This window comes from Ambystoma mexicanum, chromosome 5p (assembly GCF_040938575.1).
Source record: "Ambystoma mexicanum isolate Mex_15411 chromosome 5p, UKY_AmexF1_1, whole genome shotgun sequence".
NCBI classification, from domain to species: Eukaryota; Metazoa; Chordata; class Amphibia; order Caudata; family Ambystomatidae; genus Ambystoma; species Ambystoma mexicanum.
The window spans coordinates 963,116,442-963,139,445 of record NC_090930.1 but is presented as its reverse complement, the minus strand read 5'-3'; the positions used below and the strand labels follow the sequence as shown (position 1 = coordinate 963,139,445).

At 44.1% G+C, this 23,004-nt stretch overlaps 1 long non-coding RNA gene across 2 annotated transcripts in view; it reads right to left on the bottom strand.

Moving 5' to 3' along the window:
* The window catches only part of LOC138481332 (uncharacterized), a 429,740-nt gene extending 409,236 nt beyond the window's left edge, over positions 1-20,504 (bottom strand). For both annotated transcript variants that reach the window (XR_011274226.1, XR_011274225.1), the window contains exon 1: positions 20,377-20,504. This is a non-coding gene — a long non-coding RNA (uncharacterized lncRNA). The remainder of the gene's footprint in view (positions 1-20,376) is intronic.
* Between the last annotated feature and the right edge of the window lie 2,500 nt (positions 20,505-23,004).

Sequence of the window (23,004 nt, the reverse complement as noted above, 5' to 3'; positions counted from 1 at the left end):
CCCCCCTTAAACAGATGGATCAGGAGTCTTGTGATCTCTGTGTAATCCTCAATGAACATTCTACTGTAATTAGTCAGTCCAAGGAGGCTCCTTAGCTCACGCAGAGTTGTGGGGTCTTTTAGTTTCAGGAGTGCTTCTACTTTCATTTCCTGGGGACAGAGACCCTCAGGAGTTATCTAATGCCCCAAGAAATTGACATTGGTCCTGCACCACTGTGCCTTTTGGAAAGATAGTTTTGCTCTGGCAGCCCTCAACTGTGTCAGAACATAACAGATCTCCGCTATGTGTTTCTCCACAGTTGAGCTTTTCATCAGAACATCATCTACATAGGCCAGGTTACCCCTTTCACCCAAGTCGGGCATGGCTTTATGCAATAAGATATTAAATTCATTGCAGGAGTTGATGTATCCGAAGGGAGTCCAGGTCCAAGTGTACTGCCACCCCCCGAAAGTAAAGGCCAGCTTGTATTGGTCCTCCCTACTGACAGGTATGGTCCAGTAACCATTGGTCAGATCAATGGCAGTGTATACCTTTGACCCCTGGATCAGGGCCAGCCCTTGGTCAATGTAGGGAAGAGGCCATCTGGAATTGTGGACCCATTTGTTTAGCTACCTTAGGTCAGCACAGAGTCTCCATTGGCTGTTTGGTTTTAAAATCCCCAGCACCGGATTATTAAAGGTGCTGTGGACTGGATGAATTATCCCACTGGACTCAAGTTTTGAATTATTTCTGTGAGGGACTCGATGGATGCGAGAAGCAAGCAATATTGCTTCACAAACACTGGACTCATGCTAGGGTCAGTTGGAACTGTGGTATGGATTTCGGTGCGACCACAGTCATATGAGTCCACTGCAAAGAGATCCTGAAAATCTAAGAAAACTTGTTTCAACTTTAGCTTTTGCTCCAGAGTCTCACAGGCATCAACTAGGTTGACTCTCTCTTCAACCATTTGCCTGAAGCCCGGAAAGACTTCTGGTTTGGCTATCTGGGTGGAGAAGTCCCTGGTTAAAGTACTGACTTGGACTGATGGCTTCTGGTGGACTTGAAAGATCATCTCATCCATCCTGAAGTCACAGGTCACCTCTTCCTTACCATAATGGCAGGAAGAGTACACCAGGAAATTCCCACCATGCCTGGTGAAGATCCTGTCTGGTGTTGTGTCATTGTCGCTATCACTGTCAAAACAGTCATTGGGGATGTGTCCGATCAGTTCTTTACCTAAATCTATAGAAAAATGTTGGTCATCAACCACCATTCCAATAATGGTGCCTGCCCCAGAGTGATACTCCTAAGGTCACTGTTATCCACCACTCTTTGGTTTGTGTTCTGTATTGACTAGTGGGGTTGTGTTTACCCCCAACCCTTGCTGTTGGAGATGAGCGTTGAGGTGAACATGTGCATCAGGATTTTGCAGTTTTTGTCCTCTTTTAATTTTTACTGTAAGTGGGAATAGTCGGGTCCATTCTGGGATGGTGACTTCCACTTCACTCTGAACTTCAACTGCATATAGAAGCAGTCGAGTTGACCGAAATGCTTTCTCTGGATCATCAAAGTCCATGGGATTACCGGCTAATCGGGACCAAGCTTTGAAGTTTATCAGGTCCAAACAAATGGCAAAACGATTGAGAATGTCACTGCCTAAATAAAATGTAGCAGGGACATCTCGCACGACCCAACAGTTTTGTACTATACTTTTGTTGCCTATGGACATTTTGAGCATACACCTAGGCAAGAGATGTTTGGAATTGGGAGTTTCCAGGTCCATTTCCCATTTGTCTATCAATTTAAAGGTGGGAATGGCTGGATCTTTTGGGAGTTTTCGGAACATGGCTTCGCTGATGAAACTTTTACCGTTGTTCATGCACACTCGGGCGAAGACAGAGTCCTTCCCCTCACTTAACTGAATAAGTATGAACTACTGTTCCCCAATTTCCTGAAGTTCAGCTAAACTTTGAGCTGGTTTCTCATCATTTTGGACTATGGAAGTGGGCTTTTTGATTGTGAATTGGTATCGAATTTCAGAGTATTTCCTTCCAGTGTGAAATGCCACTTGCGACTGGAAGGAAGGTTGATTTTCAGAAATAGAGAGGAATTCCCTTCACCAGTTTGTTGTCCTACTGCAATTACTGTCACGTCAGGGATTTGCTTGTTTTGAAAGTAGAACTTCATTTGGTCAGGTTTTTGTTCAACCATGCAGCATCTGCTATTTAAACTAACATGGTCGACACTATGTTTTAATTTTATTGGTTGGTTAGTCTGGGTCCAGAGGACCTTGTTTACACAATCTATTAGGGGAAACGATCTACGCAGGATGTGATTCCCCAGTAAACATGGTGTGCCCTCTGGAGTCAGAACTATGACTGGGTGTTTAACCTTGTGTCGCCCAATTTTAATTTCCAAATCCCTCTCTTTCAAATTGGATGACACTACCCTCCTCCACAAAATGGGTCTTTTTAGGTCCTTTATTTCTCCTACCCTTCCTCTGTTCCTTGGGTTGCAGACTTTCGGGGCAGGATATTTTGGTTCCGGTTCATGGGTTTCCAGGGGCTTTCAACAAGTGGGGAAGGAAACTTATTCTAAGGGTTTACACCTTCCTTCCCCCGTGCCTCCTCCTTTGGAATCAATGGGTTGTCAGGGTTCTCTCCCCGTCATTGCTCTGGAGTACCTGACCTTTGGTTTGTGGAGTTTTGGGCCGCCATGTTCATCTGAGGGTTCTGTTGAGCCCTCAGCATGTGATCCAGATCGTGGGACAAGTCTGGACCTGGCGCTCCAGTTGGGACACCCGCTCTGGCTGGTACGGGGGTCTCTGTTCCATCCTAGGTGGATCACGGGAAGGGTAACTGTCCCTTCTCCCATAATACCCGGGGTTGGGATAGTTCCGGTAACCCTCCACCCTTGGCCTCCCCTCTCCCGTATTGGGCTGTCTGGGCTCAGGAAAGTGGGGAAAGAAAGGAGGGTTGTTTTGTGGGTTGCAGTTTGGCGGGAACCGGGGAAAGAAGCTCGACCCAGCATTTAGGGGATTACTACCTTCCTGATGAAAGTTAGGAGTGAAGTTTCCTGGGTGGTAGCTACCTGGTTGGATCCCCCTCCCCTTGGGCTGAGGGAGTCCACACATACCTCAGGATGGGTTTGTTGCCCTTGTAACGGGGGCTTATGTAGTCCGAGGAGTTAGGGGTCCCATTTGTGGGATTACCTCCTTGACTACCTGTCTGGGATTGGCCTGAGGGCCTTCTGGTTTTTTGCATAGCAGGATTCTGTACAGGGACATTTTTAGGCCCCCCCGTCTCCAGATCTATGCCATGACGCGTGTACCATGGAGGCTGTGGACGACATGGAAAAGGGGCTAAACGGCTGCCGCGGGAAGCTGAAGCAGCGGTCTAGTTTTCTTTTTTGTTGTTCCTCGTCACGCCCGGCAGTACAAGTACACGAACACCGCGGTGCGACGATGCGTTGCAACCCTTGTCCGCTTTGGGTTTACACGCTGTGTTCCCGCACTAGTCTACCGGTGCTTTCTGCGACTTTCCCTCGACCCTGCACTTCGTCCTACCGTGCTTTCTTTCCCTTTGCTACGTCCTGTCCTATCTGCCTTCCACTGTTTAGCCAGTGACTCTGCCTTGGCTGCTTTCCTTCTTGCTCGCCTTGTGCTTCCGCCTGCTGCTATACTTACTGGCAGTTCCAGCCTCCACGGAGCAGTTTGTTTACATTACGCTCAAGCATCACGGCAGCTTCCGGATGTCTGAAGCTCCTGTTCGCTACTCAAGTCATTATCAGCCTCATTCCTCCGGCTGCTTCTGCTACACTATCTGGCAGTCCCTGCATCCACGAAGCAGTTTGTTTACGTTGTGCTCAAGCATCACGTCAGCTTCCGGATACCTGAAGCTCCCGTTCGCTACTCCAGTCATCCAACAAGTGGGTACAGTAATCCAGAGCATCACCAGGGATTTTTAGCATGGCTTTTCCCTGGTATTGGGGCTTGCTCCCTGGGGGTCCCACTGCTAAACTGTCAGCTTTTTTGGATAGGCGGCCTCCAGTCGAGTTCGTCCTAAGACCATCATAAAAAAGTCAGAAATTGCTTGCAAAGGAGGACCATATCTTCAGAGGATTCTTCAGAGGACCTTAATGCAGGTGAGGAGGAGGAGGTGGTTTGCCCAGGCATAAAACAGGGAGTTCCTCCAGTAAGTTCTGAGAATCCCCCATTGAGTTCTGAGAATCTAGAATGGGGGCAACCTTCACCTCTGTCACCTTAGCAGCAGCAGGGCTGTTCGCTGGTTTGGGAGTTTTATTTGTATTTTTGTTCTCTACGGGTTTCTGCACTTCATAAATATGGGTTGCCTGTTCAATGACCCAGTCCAGTGATCTCTCCTCGTCAAAGTCCCTCACCATCTAGGTCATGATGTATGTAGGCAGTGCATGGAAGAAGGTATTAATGAACTCCCTACTGTCTGTGCCCACCCTCCTGGTGGTCTGCGCAAAGGCACGTTTTAGTTCTTACACAAATTCTCGTTGGGCCTGATATTCCCCACACTGCGGACTGTAGGCCACCTTGCGGGTCTCTTGGGGGTTCCCATGGACAGAAAAATGTTTTAAGATGGCCACTGTGTAGGTGGACCATCTTGAGTGGTTCTGATCTTCCAGCCCTGCAAAGAAGTTGCAGTACTCAGGGGAAAATGTCCATTTGACATATTGGATGCAACTCTGGCTATCTTTCAGATGGGACGTATCCATCATCTGCTTGTATGACTCAAGGTGTCCCCAAACTGAATACTTGGCATTTTTGTGATAGGGAGTAATGACACTCCTAATGACCTTGATCTGTTTCAGGGGATCTTTTAGTAGAGCCCTCTTAAATTTGTTGGCCTTTTTGGTCTTAGGCACCCGAGTCCACTCATCCTCCGACTCAGAGGCACTAGTGCTGGAGGTAGCTATCTGATCCTCTAGGCTCTCCCCGATTCTGCAAACTTGAGAACGGCTTGCAAAATTTGGGGGCCTAGTTTCTTGATGCCTGCGGTGCTCAGGAGTGTCTTCTGACTCTCCCTTGTTCCCCGGATTGGCTGAGTAGCCCCCACCCACTGCCCTAGCTGGGAAGAGGTCTTTAAGATACTCTTTTTGGGCTTGCTTTCCTGGAGTTCCCCACCAAATTTTACTAACTGGTCCTATTGGTAGGCAGTATTTTTGAGAACCCAATTCCCTGATTCTCCCCTCACAGGAATCTTCCTGATCAGAGAGGCTAGCCCTAACATTTGGGGATCTGTACAGAGACACCCGTCCATCAATTTCTGGGAGATGCTGATCTGTCAGTCCCATGTTGCCAATTTTGCTGAAGTCTACCATCCAGATGGCCCTTGGTTCATATGAGCAATTGGACATGAAGCTGGCAGAGTTCATGGTACTGAAGGGGTTAGAGTCCCTGATTACAGGGGTCCTGAAGTTATGCTCAGGGGTTTCTCTGTCCCTCCCTACCTCTTCTCTTTCACCCCCTATTCCCAACAGGTTGAGAGGGCAGGAGCCCATCTCCCTCGTGTGAGGGCAGGAACCCATCCCCCTCGTGTGCCCCTGCGGACATATCCTACAACACGAGACCACAGCCACAGCGACTGCAGCTACCACGAATATCCACCTGGATCTGCACTTACAGCCCCAGCAGCCCGTGCCACCTATCTGCCCAAGCAGATTCGAATTTAATTGCTCACCTCTTCCGTGCTGGCAATCACCCACAGGCACCTGATCGCAGACTGCGCTGCTGCCTGACCTTCCAAAATGGCCGACGCAATGCAGCATGAGAGCGAGGCTCTCGCTTGCTAGGCAACCTGAATCAACATCTGCAGGACCGCCCCACCGGCAGGCGGAAGCCCCCGGTGGAACAAGGCAAGGATAAAGGCCATCACCCCCTGTTTGCCCCAGTGAGCCCCCCACAGGTCGAGAGGGCAGGAGCCCATCTCCCTCATGTGAGGCCAGGAGCCCATCCCCCTTGTGTGCCCCTGCAGACATATCCTACAACACGAGACCACAGCCACGACAACTGCAGCTACCACGAAGATCCACCTGGATCTACACTTACAGCCCAGCAGCCCGTGCCACCTATCTGCCCAAGCAGATTCAAATTGAATTGCTCACCTCTCCCATGCTGGCAATCACCCACAGGCACCCGATCGCAGACCGCGTTGCTGCCTGACCTTCCAAAATGGCCGGCGCAACGCGGCATGAGAGTGTGGCTCTCGGTTGCTAGGCAACCTGAATCAACATCTGCAGGACCGCCCCACCGGCAGGCGAAGCCGGCGGTGGAACAAGGCCAGGATAAAGGCCATCAACCCCTGTTTGCCCCTGTTCGCCATTGTGAGCCCACCAGAGACAATCCGACCTCGGGACCGATCAACAATAGCACATCATCAGTCTAAAGCACAGAGGGCTCGAAACACAACGGCAAGGTTCACCTCCGAACCCGACCTAACCCTAAAAGGACTAAACAATTCTGCCCTACTGCTACACTAGCGTGTGCTCTAGCAACATACCACAAACACTATGCAATTCCGCACTATACTACCACCTGTCTTACTAATGTCTAACTCTCCCATTACGGGAATTAACTCTACAGCCGCCTGAGTACATGTTCCTCAGGCAAGGCTGCCGACTTGCAAACCACCAATATTCTTGTGACGTAACCAGGATTCTTGTGATATAGCTAAAATGTGCTACCATAATGTAACTAAGTAAGCTGTCCTATGATGTAACTAATAAAGTATGCCTGCCGTACAATTATAAAAGTATTCTTATAAATGTAACAAACTAATTATGATCATAACGTAAAAGAAAAGTATGCCTGTGATTTAACTAAGAAAGTACCCTATGTAACTAACAGAATATTCCTGTCCTGTAACTAAGAAAGAATTTATTCATGTGATGTAACCAAAACAGCACTGTTGTCATGTATCCCTGTTACCCCTCCATGTAACTAAGTTCCCTACAAGGAACACCGCCACAATGGCCGAGGGCTGCATGTGCGCTATACAAATTTAAATAAATAAATAAAATAAATAAATAAATGTGCCAAAATCTAACTCTTTTGCTCCTCTATTAAGGCCTTACTGGTCTTAATGATTTGCTCTTGCATATTTGTGGCGCCTATCATTCTTTTCACATAGAGCCTCATTGTCTCTCTGTGCTTCGTGTCCGGTCTGAAAATACTGGGCCAATTTCGATGCAGGAGACTAAGCTCCTGAGTTTCATCATTATTGGTCTGGGTGTTCTTTTCCAGAACATCCTCCACCCGCCTGGTGTGCTCTAGAAGCTTCTCATATTCGGTTTTTAACTCACTGAGCTCCTAGAGGGTCAGCTTTCTTTCCTCTAACTTGGTTTTTAATTGGCTCACTTCCTGGCAAAAGGCATCCATCTCTTGACTTAGAGTGCCCCTCTGCTCAGCCAGGTCGTCCCTCTGTTTTTTAAATGCGTTGGACTTCTGGCACTCCTCATCAAATTCTGTTTGAGATTCTAGATCTTTAAAGATTAATGTATTGTTTTCCTCTTTCAAGGATTCTATGCGGTTTTGTAAGGTGACTATCTGTTCTGCGCATGCTCTGTTATAATTTAACTGTTGTGCCAGCTTCTGCTGACTCTGTTTTTAAGAGTCCACCATTTCCTGACACTCCTTTTGCAGTGTCTGTAATTGGGTAGCTTGCTCTGCCTTCTCTTGCTGTAGGAGAGCCAAATCTTCCTTTAGTTTTGTCAAGTACTGCCTAGCTTCTGTCTCTGATTCTTGGCTCTTCTGTAGCCTTTGCTCTGCAGAGTCCATAGTAGTTTGGATTTTCTCTTGTCTTTCCACTTGCTTCTTTGCCAGAACTATGTTTTCTGCATGCTTTTCCTGTATTACTCCCATGTGGAGGTACAGGGAGGCCGCTATTTTGGCAATTTTGCACTTCTCTTCTTTTACTTTTGGGGCCATGTACAGTTCACTAGGAGCTTGGTGTAATGGGCCCTTGTACTGCCATGTATCTAGGTCTATTGCACAGACGTGTTCTTTGATTTCTTGTAGCCAGATCTGCTCATTCTGTTCTGGGGACTCACCCCTGAAAAACAGTTTGTGTAAGAAGTGCTCCCTAGCCATATTAATTTCTACTGGGATCACAATTTTAGAAATATCAATTTCCTTATGACTTATTTTAGGGTCAATTAACTTTTACAAACAGGCATGATTTTTTGGAGTATTTGTCTTGAGAGGTGCTTGTAGAGTGTAGCATAGTACACCAACCCAGCAAGGTGTCTTTAACCTACAGGCTAGTATGCTCTGTTAGACCGTCACGGGTGGTAACTCGAACTCAGAATCACAGCACAAGCCCCCAAAATCTGTTAAGGATTTCAATCAGGCACACACCCGGGTCTCACCTAGCATGTAATGCACAAATGAAATACTTATTTATTATGTCTCTAGGTTCAATATTCTGAGTGATATACCATTCATATCACACCCGTCTCAAAATACCCCCCAGGTCACAGTGGACCAGGAATCAGGTTGATAAAAGTAAACATTTATTTATTTATTTAAAATTCAAATCAAACACAATTTTTAATAGATATATATATGGGGCAGCAATCACCAACTGGTGACAATACAATTCAGAAAATAAGTAAAGCAATTGAATTCACTTATAGTAATGCAGAATAGAAAACACAGGAAAAAGAACAGTTTTGGTTTGTGAACAGATAGCGTTTAGGTTAAGGTATCCCGATGCAACGTTCTTAATTCACACTTGAGCAATTCTACACAGATGTAAGTAAGCAGCAGGTATTCAGGAATGAACGAACAATGTCTAGAGTTTGAATGTAAGCTTCCCTCCCCACACAAGAGAGAAAACCATTTTTGGGAAATTTACACTTTTTAAAATGACAGTTGAAAATGACTTTGTGAAACAATGCAAAGTGTGCAAAAATGCTTAAATTGATAAAAATTCCTGTAGGAGCAATACTAAGCAGGTCCTAACAAACATGCGCTACAAGATAAACAACAGTGCACACTTTAGATCGGAATGGAAGTTTAATAAACCCTTAGAATGGGAAAGACAAGTGTAAAACTTTTGCAAAATGTGAATTTGCAGCAACATTTCTTTATGCAATTTTTAATAAAGATAAGTCAAATATACTGTTCTGCAATGCAGTTTTTGGTTGTGAATGTAGCTACAGGTCTTGGGTTTAACTGAGTGTTACAATTAGGTCTCTAGTTATAAAATTGAAGAAGTTATGGAAGTTTGAATAAGAGGCGTTTTTTAAAAGATAGGTGTGAAAATGAAAAGAGAAATCAGTTCTTACAATGACAATTAGGCTCTAAACTATTGTATTCAGGCTGGTTACCAGTTTGAAACACGGTAAGCCTCAGAGTGGTCCGCGGAAACCAACACCAGCACCTCTGTGTCCGCCTTGGATGACTCAGTCAGATTACCCGTGGGATGATATTAAGGGTTTGGGATTTTCAAAAGACAAAAGGATTTTCAAGAAATTATTACTATTACAAGAAATCAAAGCAAGGTTTCAGACTGGTGCGACACTACTACAAGTTCTTAAGTTAAAGAGAGGATGGGTTGAGATTGGGATGTGACAAGGCAATATACTACGGGTTACTATGATTCCTGTTGATACTTACAGTCAACTGTAATTAAGATTGGACCATCAGGGTTGTGGTCATCGGATCCGGTCTACCAGCAGCAGGGCACCTCTGGCGGAATTGGATCAGCTGTGCGGTTCTGATCAATTTGGACTGCACCTCAGACTGGATTTGGATTGGCCCTTGTGGTCACTGGACACAGTAGATTAGCTAGATGGCGAGTTTCGGCGGGTAAGTCTTAATGCTAGCAGTCAAACAGGATCAGAATTTATTTCACTTAGGTTTGGGATGATTGGTTTTGGGCCTAGCTGAAAAGAGTTCAGCAAATCTTGAGGTCTGGGTTTTGCAAAGAAGTCTGGAATCAGCTGCAAGATGAAGAGTTCTGGAACAAAGTGCTGCACGGAAATCAGGATGTGGTCAGGAAGCAGTGTGTGTCTACGTGTGGTGAAGTTCCAATATTTATCCTACCAAGTGACATCACAAAGTTTATGGTAGGGGCATAATTTCAAACCACACCCCCATGGCTGTGAGTGGTCAAAGGCACTTGCATTGTTCTGGTTGGAAGTCAGAAAAGAGCTGTCATCTTTATGATGGGATCGGGGAACTCCCACAGTGATTTGGACCAAAATGTATCTTTTCCACAAATACACATTTTGATAATCATGTCCCTTAATAAAATCAGACACATACATTACATATTTGATGGGTTAACTTTACATTCAATTCCCCTCTCTGTGAGAGCTGTCTTTGTCAATCTGTGAAATTTTATCAATTTTAATAATAACAGTTTGGCCTAATAATTTCTAATTCAGTACATATCTGGGTGATTATCGCATGGGTATACAATATTAGACTTGCAGCATTCATAGTTTTGCCACAATTAGGGTTTTCCTGTAACTGTGGTTCCTTATGTAGTACAGGGTTCATTAACGTCTTCAAAGAAAGGGCCTAAAATTGGATTAACTACCAATTTTTAGAATTGTCCTCCTTCATGTTGCAAAGTTAAAGTGTTTCAAAACTTAACCACAAATAGGAATTTAAACACCAAGAGTTCTGAGCAGTTTTTTTTTCTTTGTAACTTTCCTTTCGACAGGCAACATCTGTCACATTCCTTTTATCATGGAGGGGGTCCTCTTCCTTGAGAGGGAAGCTCCCCAGTAGAGATCAGTAGGCAGCTTTTCATTGTCCTTGGCTGGGCCAGAGACAAAGGTCTGATGTGCTCATTGTTGTCAATATGTGAGAATCTCCAGCATCAATTAAGCCTTCCTGTAGCAGGGGAGTGTCACCTGAAGTGTCACCTTTCCCAGGCTGGGCACTGTCAAGTCAGAGTTAAATAGTTAACTCCAAACTGGGTTTTTGACTTTAAGATTCACTTTAAGATCTTTCATTTAAAACATATAAAAATAAACACAGTTTATAAGGGATTTTGGCAGGGAGTTGGTGCTCCAGTACTGTCAGTAGGTATTCACACTTCAGTCCTGAGTTATGGTTGTGCATTGGTATTTATTGGTTCAGGTGCAATATAACACTTGTGGCACACTGTGCCCGGATGGTGGAACAAAAAACACAGCCAACGCTCATTTCAACCGAAGTCTTTCTCAAAGCTGTGTGAGGTGAGTGTTCATGAGTGGTAGGTGAAGTGAGAGAGTGCACAATACGATGGCATATTGTTTTTTTAATATAATGGTAGAGATAATCATATGACAATCCCAGCATGGTTGGCCACAGTAGGGTAAAGACAAAGCAGAATTTCAACAGCATTGGTATGTGTATCTCTACCATTATATTAAAAAAACAATATGCCATCTTATTGTGCACTCTCTCACTTCACCTACCACTCACGAACACTCACCTCACACACCATTGAGAAAGACTTTGGTTGAAATGCGCGTTGGCTGTGTTTTTTGTTTCACCATCCGGGCTCAGTGTGCCACAAGTGTTATGTTGCACCTGAACCAATAAATAGCAATGCACAACCATAACTCAGGACTGAAGTGTGAATACCTACTGAAAGTACTGGAGCACCAACTCCCTGCCAGCGCCGGTAACTAACAAGGTTTTGTCACCCCACCAAGAATTTTCAAACCTCCCGGGAACCCTGGAGTTTGGCTCCCCGACAAAAACATGTGCTAGGCTGCAGGCCAAACACTGACCACCGACAACTTGTTGCGCAGGGGACCAGCTTGTCCCGACACAAAACTCTGTACCCCTTGCAATAACACTAAGAGTACAGTGTCCCTAAGGGGGAATTGTAGTGGATGTGGATAGGGTCTCCATGGAGTGCTGGAGTCCTGACAGACCGTACAAGGCATCAAAGGACAGGACTGACAAGTCTACAATTTTGTGTGTTCCTTATTAGTGTTCATGCAATCAGTCGCTGGAATGCAAAATTAAACATGGCCTTGTTGAAAACAATAGAAACAACATAATATTACTGAGAAGGACATTTTGAGAAACACAATGGTATATATTCTTGCCAAAAGAAGCCATTCAAAAGGGGAAATTAATTTAATGTACTAACATGATAACTGGTTCTTGGGAAAAATGTTCAATGTTCCTTTCTAATGATCGCTTTCAGTATATATTGTAATTGTAATAAGAACGTTACACTTGTCTTACTGAGAAATGCATATTATCGAAACATATGGAAAAAACATATACATTATTTTCTGATAGAAGGTTGTCATTCAAGATGGACAGTCTTGTACCCTCATGTTATATTATTTTGAAATACCACTACAAGAAAGGAATTGAGACAAATTGCACTAATGAGAGTTTCTGATTCCTTTGCGTAAAAACATTTTGGAAACGTAAGCATGATCACAGATATTTATAATTGAGAAATATCTCATTGATGCAACATGTTGTATTCTTGAGTCATTAAGTACATCATTCAGCTTGGTGCACATTTGACAGGATGCATGATATCTTCACGCATCAATCACTAAAGCCAAACACCTCTCACCATAATGCAACCAACAGCAAGCCAAATCTTCCAATAATGACAGTGTAATCAACCACTTTGTGTCCATAGTAGACACAAAGTGGTTGATGCCTCCTGAACTTCTCACTTATAATGCTTACAAACACTCAGATCTCAGAGTACCTCTGATGTGCACCATCCACACAAAACACTGCAATCTTGACTTGCCTTCTCCTCGCAGCTTATCAAGCCTGCCCACTCTCCACCAGATCCACCAGAGCACCTAGAAACCATACACATGGCAGCTGTGCAGGGTACAAAACCTAATAACATAATATTTCACTTTTAATGATGGACGGTAAATCATCATTTGGGCAGCCTCGGGATTTGCATTTGAGGATAAAATGGCTATGACTTCTTTTTACTCCAATACAGGGAAAGAGGGGCCAGAGGTCCCAATTGAACCAGCCATTTAGAAGAGATGGGGCTGAGAGTTGAAGCCGGGTTTTGTGCGTGTCCATTTGCCAAACCTTATTAAACTATATTTATAGGAAAAGGACACTACACACTTGATTGAACTGCACAGCGTGTTTGCCTTCAGTTTGCCTATAAGAAGTATATTGAGTTGCTAATGGAGTTAAAAATAAAAACTACTGCTGCAAAAAAAAATATATATAGCTCACTTGTCCGTAATATGTATAATTTCACAGCAGAAAGCGAAGGTGTCGTTGGCAGGCTGTGCTACGTGCTTCTGGAATCAGAGCACGGCTGTCGGTGTGATACAAATCCAGAAGTCATTTAATGATTCACTCTCTGGAATAAGTGACAGACACGGACTTATTAGACGAGTCCCAGTCGCGAGTAGCAAGACCTGTATCATGTTAGTTATTGGAATTGCTTTCCACTTTCAACACCTTTTAGTACAGAGAGCAGGACGGCACAGATCATAACAGGATCAGTGTTCCTGGAAGCAACAGGCAAGTCTGGACATGTTTTGCAGCTGGTGACTTGAACATAGGACAGATGACTTGCGCTCAGACTTAATGCCGGATTCAGATTTAATAAATGCGTTCTCTAAAGTATCTCAGCATAGTGTGCAGTTTTCATCTGAGCCCACGACTGTTCTCCGACACTGTTTCCCTAAAAGTGAAAAAAAGCATGTTTGGGTACTTCCAATAAAAGAGTCTACTTTAAAATCTGAACGGGCTCTTTTGACCGTGTCTCCAGTAGCCTACGTTTCATAGTTTTCATTTAATGACAAGAATGCAGCCCCCATTCTGAAAATTCATCAATTTCCAACGTGTATAAAAACACAACCAAACGTTTGAAGGAAGTAGCTTTGCCTGGAGAAAAAACAAAACAATGTACAATGTCAGTGAATCAGGGAATCAGGTGGCGGGAAGGTATGCCCTCAAACAAAACCCCAAGATGTTTCTGTGGGGTACAATGACCTTTCAAATAATGGCCTGCGCACCCAAGGTAAGGGCCCGCGGGAAGCAAGGGTGTTTACTGCGAACCTGCCGTGGGACTTCTTGAAGGCTCTGTACAAATCCCACTTTAATAAAAAACCATTGGCACACGTCAGTAGAAACGGCAAGTGTTCATGTTTTTTTCTAAAAAATAAAATGCCCTTTCATGAAAATTCACTTCTGGGCGAGTGCCCTTTCATGAAAGGAAACCCAATTTAAATAGTTTCCATGGAAACAAGTATAGGGTGCTCAGAAAAAAATCCCCTTGACTATTTCCAAAGTGGCTGTTTTGGAAAAGATGGCGATGAAGCGTAAGCGAGGTGACCAGCATGGAAACTGGAGGAGCAGCTTAGTGGGGGATATTTACATTTTTGAAACTGCGGACTGGCGGTCTGGAGCTCCAGCAGAGACACAGCAGGAGATGGAGGCACCGCGTTCGTGTTGATTCAAGCAGTGTGTGTTTTCACCATTGAATACAGCCTGCTTTTCCTGTCACCAAATTGCACAAGCGCTCGCTCAGGGTGCTAATGATTGGTGTGGTACCTGATGTGTGCCTGGACACATTGGTCCTGATTCAAGGAATATTTGCCTGGTTCAAAGTGAATTTGCACTGCTGAAAAGTGACTGCACTGCCGACACAAACCCTGATTCATTGAACTGTGCACAGTGTATCTATGCTGTGCAAAGTCCGGGCAAAGTCATTTTGTACTGCAAAAATGACAATGCGCTGACTTTCCCCGGACTTTGCATGGCAAAAATACACTTTGCAAGGTTCCATGAATCAGGGTTTGTGTCGGCAGTGCAAAGTCACTTTTCAGCAGTGCAAATTCACTTTGAACCGGGCAAGAATTCCACGAATCGGGCCCACTGTGCTTTTTTATGTGTACGCATTGAAGTGACTGGCTTTATGGTGTAAGTATTTTGGATGAATTCATTCACACTTGACACACCTTCCTGAGTGCAAGACCCGTTCCTAAAAATGCAGCCTGTATCTCTGGGCTCTAAGCTACACCTCAGTGTCCCCTTTCAAGGAGCTGTCTAGCTCCTTCCTTAAGGCTATACCCCACTGGGGCGAGACCCACCAGATGTGCACTTCAACTCCCAGACGCTCTTGCCAACATAGTCAGTGGTAAAACATCATGGAAGTGGCAGTCCAAAATATCCGGAGGGCCACTTAATGAGTAGCCATGTGTGTCCTTGTGACATCTTATCAGTCTACATATGTACCATGTCTGTGCAATGCAAGGACATATGGATAAGGAGGAATTGCGCCACCTTATTCTTAGGGTCTGTGGCCACCTTCCAAACATCATGCAGGCTATCCTTAAGATTTGATAGTGGTCGAGCAAGCAAGTCAAGTTATTAGTGGTGGAGAAGGATAGTCAAGAAGACAGTTTTCTTTAAATAATGGAGTGTCCCCTGGAGGTAATAATACTATATATTTAATTCTCTTAGACTGTTGATGCATTGGGAACGAACCATGCAAGCAGCCATCCTTACACTGGGACCGGGCTATACAGGTGAACAAGGAAAGGCTTGCACCCCAGCAGAACAACTAATGTTGTTGCCAGTTTGTTTGTTGTTTGTTTGTTTATTCACTTTTTATGCGCACCAAACCCGTGGGTAACAGGGTGCAAAGATAAGAAGAATGCAAAGCTTACAAGTTACAGAATAAAACAGTTATACAAGATCCAGTATACATATATAAATCTAACATAGATACAAAAAATATACAGAAAAGTGCAATTGAACAGATATTTCGCTAGATATATACCGTGCGTTAGTATTACCCTAAATTGGGTAGCACATAGTCATCTAAGCAATGACACCAGGGCAAGTGTGGTTGGGGAGCGACTAGAGGTCAGTGGAGATGATATGTCTAGTTAAACTTTTTCTGAAGTGTGGGTAGGGTAGATCAACTCTCAGGTCTTGTGCCAGTAGGTTCCATGTTTTGGCTGCCTTCACTGGGAAGCTATTACCCCCGATCGTGGAGAGCCTGTATCTAGGTATTACCAGGCTTTTAGCGTTGCTAGCTCTGCAAGGTCTGGGAGAGATTTTCCTGTGGAGTTTATTTGTAGGGTAACTAGGGGCAGCATTGTTTATAGCTTTGTGGGTCAAAGATAGCATCTTTAGCTGTATTTTGTTATCAGTAGATAGCCAGTTATATTGGCGTCCGATGGAGGAGATATGGGTTCTTTTGTTTATGCCTAGTGCTGCTCTCAAGGTGTTGTTTTGTAATATTTGTAGTCTCCGGATGGTAGTTTTATTAGCACCACTGTATAGGGCATTACAGTAGTCGATTCTAGAGAGTATTAAGGCTCTAGCCAGGATCATGCGACTGTCATTGTTGAGGAATGGCTTACCGGCTCTTACCAGCTTGCAAGTGTAGGCCGTTGTAGAGACCAAGGATTTTAACTGTTTATCAAATGACAAAGTGGAATCAAGGTAGAAACCAAGGGTTTTTACTTCCTTGGAAACTTGGATGATATTCCCGTCAATATTAAATGAGGAAAATTCCTGGCCTAGTTTTTTAATGTTGGTATGAGTGCCCAGGATTAATAACTCAGTCTTATCTTTCAGGCAGAGGCCATGTGTGGCCATCAATTCCTGGATGATAAGATAAACTCTGTTCACCAATTCCATGTCCTTGCTGTGATCCCCAGAAAGCGGGAGGAGGATCTGTGTATCATCGGCATAGTTAGTCCAAATCATCGAACAGGGGCTTGGTGAAGATGTTATATAGTATTGGGGAGACACAAGAGCCTTGAGGAGCACCACACAGGATGGGGGTAGGGTCAGTGGCTGCTGATGGAGAGAATACTCTCATGGTTCTCTCGCTCAGGAATGACTGAATCCATCTGATGGCTTCATGGGAGAAGTGAGCGGCAGAATCCAAATGTCTGCAGAGGACCTTCTGGTCCACTAGATCAAAAGCTGCTGAGAGATCAAGGAGTAGCAGAAGTATTGTCTTCCCTTTGTCTCTCAGCTCATCAATTTGGGATTTTAAATCTATTAAGGCAGTTTCAGTTCCGTGTAAGGGGCGTAAGCCAGATTGTCTATCTCCTAAGAGTTTATGCAGTTCTAAGTGTTTTTGAATTTGAAGTAGCTTTGTCCAGTATTTTGAGTAGAAAAGGTACCGTGGTAATGGGATGGTAGTTAGTAGGGATCACAGGGTCTAAGGTCTGCTTCTTGAGGAGAGGGAGCACACATGACTGTTTGAGGTTCGCAGGGATAGTGCCTGAGGTAAAGGAGGTGTTAATCAATTTGGAAATGAAGGGAGATAAGTCTCTGGCAGCATCTTTTATGAGTTGTGCGGGACAGATGTCACCTTTGCAATTGGAGGGTTTGAGCGAGAGGATAATTTTTTCTACTTCCAGGGTAGACAATTTAGTGAAATGAAATGTGTTATGAGCCATGGGTGGATTGATGGTCCGAGGACTTTTGGGCGATTCCTGGAGATTCAGTGTTTCTTTTTTCAATTGTATTTTATTTTGGAGGGCGTTAATTTTATTTGCTAAGGTGTGTTGGATATCTGTGCACCAAGACTTGTCTTTGGTGCAGATGTCAGGTATGGCTATTGGTGACTCTAGTTCTTTTATACTGGAGTTTAATTTGGCTATGCGTTCGTCATAGGAGTTACGTTTTGCTAGGCAGACTTCATTGTTATAGAACGAGGAGAGAGAGGTTATTTTCTCCTTATTGTCAATCGAAGGGCAGAGCCTCCAAGTAGTTTGGCATTTTCTTTTCAAGAGGCATAGGTCTATTAATTGTGGTGTGAACCATTTATTTAGATGTGCTTTAGGTTTACTCGCTCTCAATTTCAGTGGGGCTATTTTGTCTAGAGTAGAGAGCATTATATTGTTGAATTTGTGGACCAGGATGCTGGGGTCTAAATTTTCTGACATTGCATTAAGAGTGGGTATGATAGCAGGGATGACTTTCTATACTGTCATGCTCTTTTTATTTCTGGTTAAACAAGGTGGCGCTAGTATTGGGGCCGTGGGAGTAGGTCAAGTGGTGGATAAGTTAAAGGACACCAGTGAGTGGTCTGTCCAGGGTAGAGGCATGAAAGAGGAAATGTTAGCAGTACAGTTACAGTTGGCTAACCAGTCTATCATTCTCCCCTTCAAATGGGTGGGTTTGCTGACTTTTTGAGACAGACCTAGAGCATTGAGCAAATTGGCTAAGGCCGGGGCATTTATGTCCGTAGGGTCATTAAAGCCTATGTTGACGTCTCCTAATAGGAGTAGTTGGGAGGAAGGTTTAAGGTGATTAGCAAGTACATCATGCAGATCCTCCTCAAAGGTACCAATGGGACCAGGAGGCCTGTATATTAGATGGATGGTAAGTGATTGTGAATTGTTTATCTGGAGTTTTGCAGATAGGGTTTCACAGGATGGTAGCAGTTGGGTAGGAACTAGTGTAAGGGAGAGACTCATTTTAGAGATGATAGTGATGCCGCCTCCTCTTGCGCCATCTCAGTCTTGTCTGACTATTGTGTAGCCATCGGGGATGGCTAACATAAGCGAGGGTCCTGCCGCATTGTGTAGCCAGGTCTCTGTAATCGCAAGGAAGTCAATGTTACCTTCTGTGATTAGATCAGCTATGTCCAGGGCATGGGCGACGAGCGATCTCACGTTGAGAAGTGCTCCTTTGATGGGGGGGGGTCTCAGTTGCGGCTTTTGTTTGGAGGGGCTTGGCTGTGATGGGATGAGTTAGCTTGCGCTTATAGTTGTTGGTTAAGAGGGCCTCTATATGAGGTGCGGAGGGTGGCTGTGATAACTTAGTATGACTAAGTTGCATAGTATACTGATAGTTTGATTTGGGATTGATGGGAGGTAGAGATCTTCTGAGTGGTTCATGCAATTTTATTAATCTGGCACAGAGTCTGAGGTTTCTACTAGATGTGGCGCATGGTAGAGATACATGGGTTGTTGTCCCTAGGGCACTAGTATGCTTGAGTGAGACGGAGGTGGCATTATACATAGCTGACTCGGTCAGTTTAGACAGGCTAGTACCTATGAATGGGGTGCCCGTCAGTATGTATAACAACGTTATTAGGCTTAAAATGTACCTAATTAAGCGGTAGAAGTAGTGCAGTACATGTGGGTACACTTAGGCTAGATGGTTGAGCTGCAAGATAGGCAGTACATATGGGTCACCTGGACGAAGACTTAATGTAATGCAGTAGTAATAGGCCGTACATATAAAACAGTTTTGGCACCTTGGCCAAGGCTTATTAACACAAAGAGTTTAAGGCAGTACATGCAAGGCAAGATTGGGTACCTGGGCTAAGTCTCAGGAACACAGGGCATGTGAGGCAATGCAAGTAAAGCAAATTAGGCACCTAGGCTAGGTCTCAGTAACATTCAATAACGATATCATCTTAATAGCACACTAGAAGAGGCAGAACATGTGACGCAGTTCGGGCACCTGGCCCAAGTCTTAATAACACAAGGAGATTGAGGCAGTGCATGTAGGGCAAAATTAAGGCACCTAGGCTAAGTCTCAATAGTATCCCATAGCAATATTATCTCAATAGCACACTGAAAGAGGCAGAACAGGTGAAGCAGTTAGGCACCATTTCAACATTAGGATTGAGCAGCACAGATAATGAGGTATATAGGGCACAGTGCAATGAAAACCAACTATTAAAATGAGGCATGGCACAGTGATAGGCTACATAGAGCATCAAATGCACACTCAGGTTAGCAATGCTCGTACATTGCAAGTTATATGTGGAGATTAAAGTCTGTAGTCGCGTGCATTACTGCAAAGGTACTGGCTAAAGGCATGGGCGACTTGTGACAAGATCAGGTGATGGCCAGGTCGCGACAGGTATTATTACATTTGGCTGAACATAAATATACAGGGAGTCAATTATTACGTTTGCACATGTAGGGTTTGCAATTTTAAAGTTGAGAGCCTGGTAGAGGATTCTGGCAATAACAGAGTACAAAAGCACTTAAAAGCTTTAAAATGGCCAACAAAGTAACAGGCAGCTCTCACGGTCATCCGAGGGCATAAGGGGTCGATGGTAGTAGAATAGATCTGACTGGCCTCTAAACGCCAGCGGATGAGCAGTTAAGTTTAGTGCACTGGTTTGTGTTGAGGGCACAGGCAAAGACACACATCAAATGCAATTGTGGCAAGCAGGCATAAACTGAAATGATGGTCACTCCCCTAATTTTATCATCGTGGAAACATCCGGCATCGGTCGGCATGAAGAATAATGTTAGTGACTGAAGCCATGCATTCGTATCATGTGGGTCAGAGTATCAGGCAGAGTGGCAGATGAAACGTGAAACGTAGATTATATTGCAAACAGTGAAAGTGCATGCTAGTTGCCGGTTAATGTTAATGCAAGCAAACAAATAAGTTTTCTGGTTGCTTACCAGACAGATGCAGCGCGAGTGCTGGATGGATAAGAGCACAGCATTGACTTAGGCACGGATAGGCAGACTTCCTGGCCCTGTCCTCTGTCCTCTCTGGACAGGCTTGGAACAGGCGAAGCGCCTTCGTGTGTGGGCCGGCTCAGTGCCTGCCGGCACAGGATTGGCTTAAAGTAGATTTTAGTAGCCAATGGGACACAAGGCAGGTCTTGGATGAAGTTGTGTAGCCAGGCTACAAAGACGAAAAACTGGCGGCCATCTTAGAGCAGCTACCACTCGTGGGCTGCAATGGGGGCTCAAAGTTTGTCTTCACTTCCAAACTTATAGTCTGTCGAAAAGATTATATGCTCCAACGTAACACACATTTCCATTTTAGGGTGAGTGTTGTGAAAAATGAAATGAGTATCGAGCCCAATATGCATTATGTCTTTAGGGATTCAAACATACAACCCGTTGCTTACGAATTTATATGTCAAATGTACACATCCATGGTCATTCTTATGTTCTTGAATGTTTTTGATGTTATGCAAATCAGGCTGTAATGTTCACTGGTGCTATTTGCCTCCTTTCCCTTTTATCAAAGGGGTATCTCCAAACAACATTTTATCCATCTTGGAATAATAGCATTATAATGTATATGGTTAATCTAAGTTTTTATAATGTACTTTGCTCAGCAAAACCTAAAAACAAGTGCAACGTTCTTATTATGACCGAAATTTGTAATGGAAGTTATCATTAGAAAAAATATTGTAATATGGTATAAAAAAAAATGGCGAGTTTACAATGTTACTACATTTAAACAATAATTTGTTTCTTTCAGTAGCGGTTTTTCAAAGAAAACGCAGCACTCTCCCCATCAGGATATCTGTTTTTTTTCTCTGGTTGCTCAACTGTCAGCAGTGGCTGGAGAGGATCTAGAAAACGTGCACCTTACTGCACAACTCTCACCGGCATAAAAAGTGACAGAGACTAAGGGGCTGATTCATGGAATTATTTGCACCGAAAAACAGGGATTTGTGCGCCATTCTGCCGCAAATCCCCAGAATGGCGCACAAATCCCCGTTTTTCAGTGCAAATAATTCCATGAATCTGCACCATGGAGTGTGACAGAGAGGCATTGAAAGAGAAAGAGATAGAAAGAAAGAGATCAAATCAGAGAAAACAATCCCTCTTAGAGTAAGAGTGAGAGAGAGAGAGAGAGAGAGAGAGAGAGAGAGAGAGGGAAGGATAGAGAGTGGGTTTAAACACTGCAAAATAGTATTGGCAACACCTTCCCATAGAATAAAAGTTATTTATTTCTCCTATCAACTCAGGGCCCCCTACATATCCCTTTTAAGGAACGTCAGACAATTACACAGCTAGATTGGCCCTTAGAGAGTTGGGCCCAGATACATCCAAACAGCCCAAGCACAGCTAAATTGAAGACAGTTACATCCTCTATTAAGACGAGCACCTCTAAAATAAACTGAGACAAAATGTGCAGTTTCATTTAAAAAAAAAAGGAAATGTTTCTTTTTCCATTTTAATTATTATATTGTATGATGCAGGGAGACAAAACAAGTTACAGGAATTAACGGAAGATTTGTGATTCACCAAGTAACAAGAACAAATTACTATGCAAACCTTGAAAGAGATGTATACAAGATATAGGGCCTGAGACGACCCACATTCACAAATCCATGAGACCAAAACAGTTCCAAGAATCTACTCTGAATGTTCATGAACCGTTCTTCTGTGCAATTTAGTCTCACTGTCACCCTAGCCAATGTGACCCAAAGAGACATGTCCTCAATCCTCTCTACACTTTCCCAGCTGTAGACAAAGTCCTCAACTTCACTACACACGCTGGCCACACGCTGCCCGGATCCCCCTCCACTTCTACCTACTGACACTATGCTAGATGACTCTCCATATAAAGCCACTCTGCTTTCAAGTTCCTAGTCTACAAAGTGTGCTTGGCTGGCTCTATTTGTATCTCCCCACCTTCTCTAGCCCTTTGTTCCACCTCGGTACTCAACCTCACTCTTTCTCCCTACTCTTCCCATTCTATTGGAGCGTGATGCCCATCACAATCAAAGCTGGCCTGACTGTGAATATCTTCAAACCTCTACTTATACATCACCTTCTGGCCAAAGGGACAGTTGCACCTCATCCTCCATCGTCCCAACCTGATTCCACAACCCCTTCAAGTGCCACCTTATGTCAAAATGACTTCTGCCCTGCAGTAGTGCAAGGATGAGTAGTGGAAAAATGCCTACTCAACCCTCACACTTCTACAACACAAGAGTGATCCCAATCATAAAGTTGAAGCAGGCACAGTTAAGAGGTATACCTCCTTCATCCTTTGTGGTAACGTGAACCGAGGGAAGCTATGCTCTCAAGAAGTTTGTTAATGTGACAGAGTAGCAACCCAAACAGCAAAGTAAAACAGTCCAAATAGTCCAAAATAAAGGAATGTGCAATCAAGGATTTAGAAAAATATACACACTTTAATCAAACACAGAATATGCAAAAATAACTAAACAGAATACAAAAACCCACCCCTGTGGAAAGAACACAGAATAGGCAAAGATAGAAGTATGGAGCACTCTGGGTAATTTAACAGGGATGAAAGGCATTCATTAACAACAT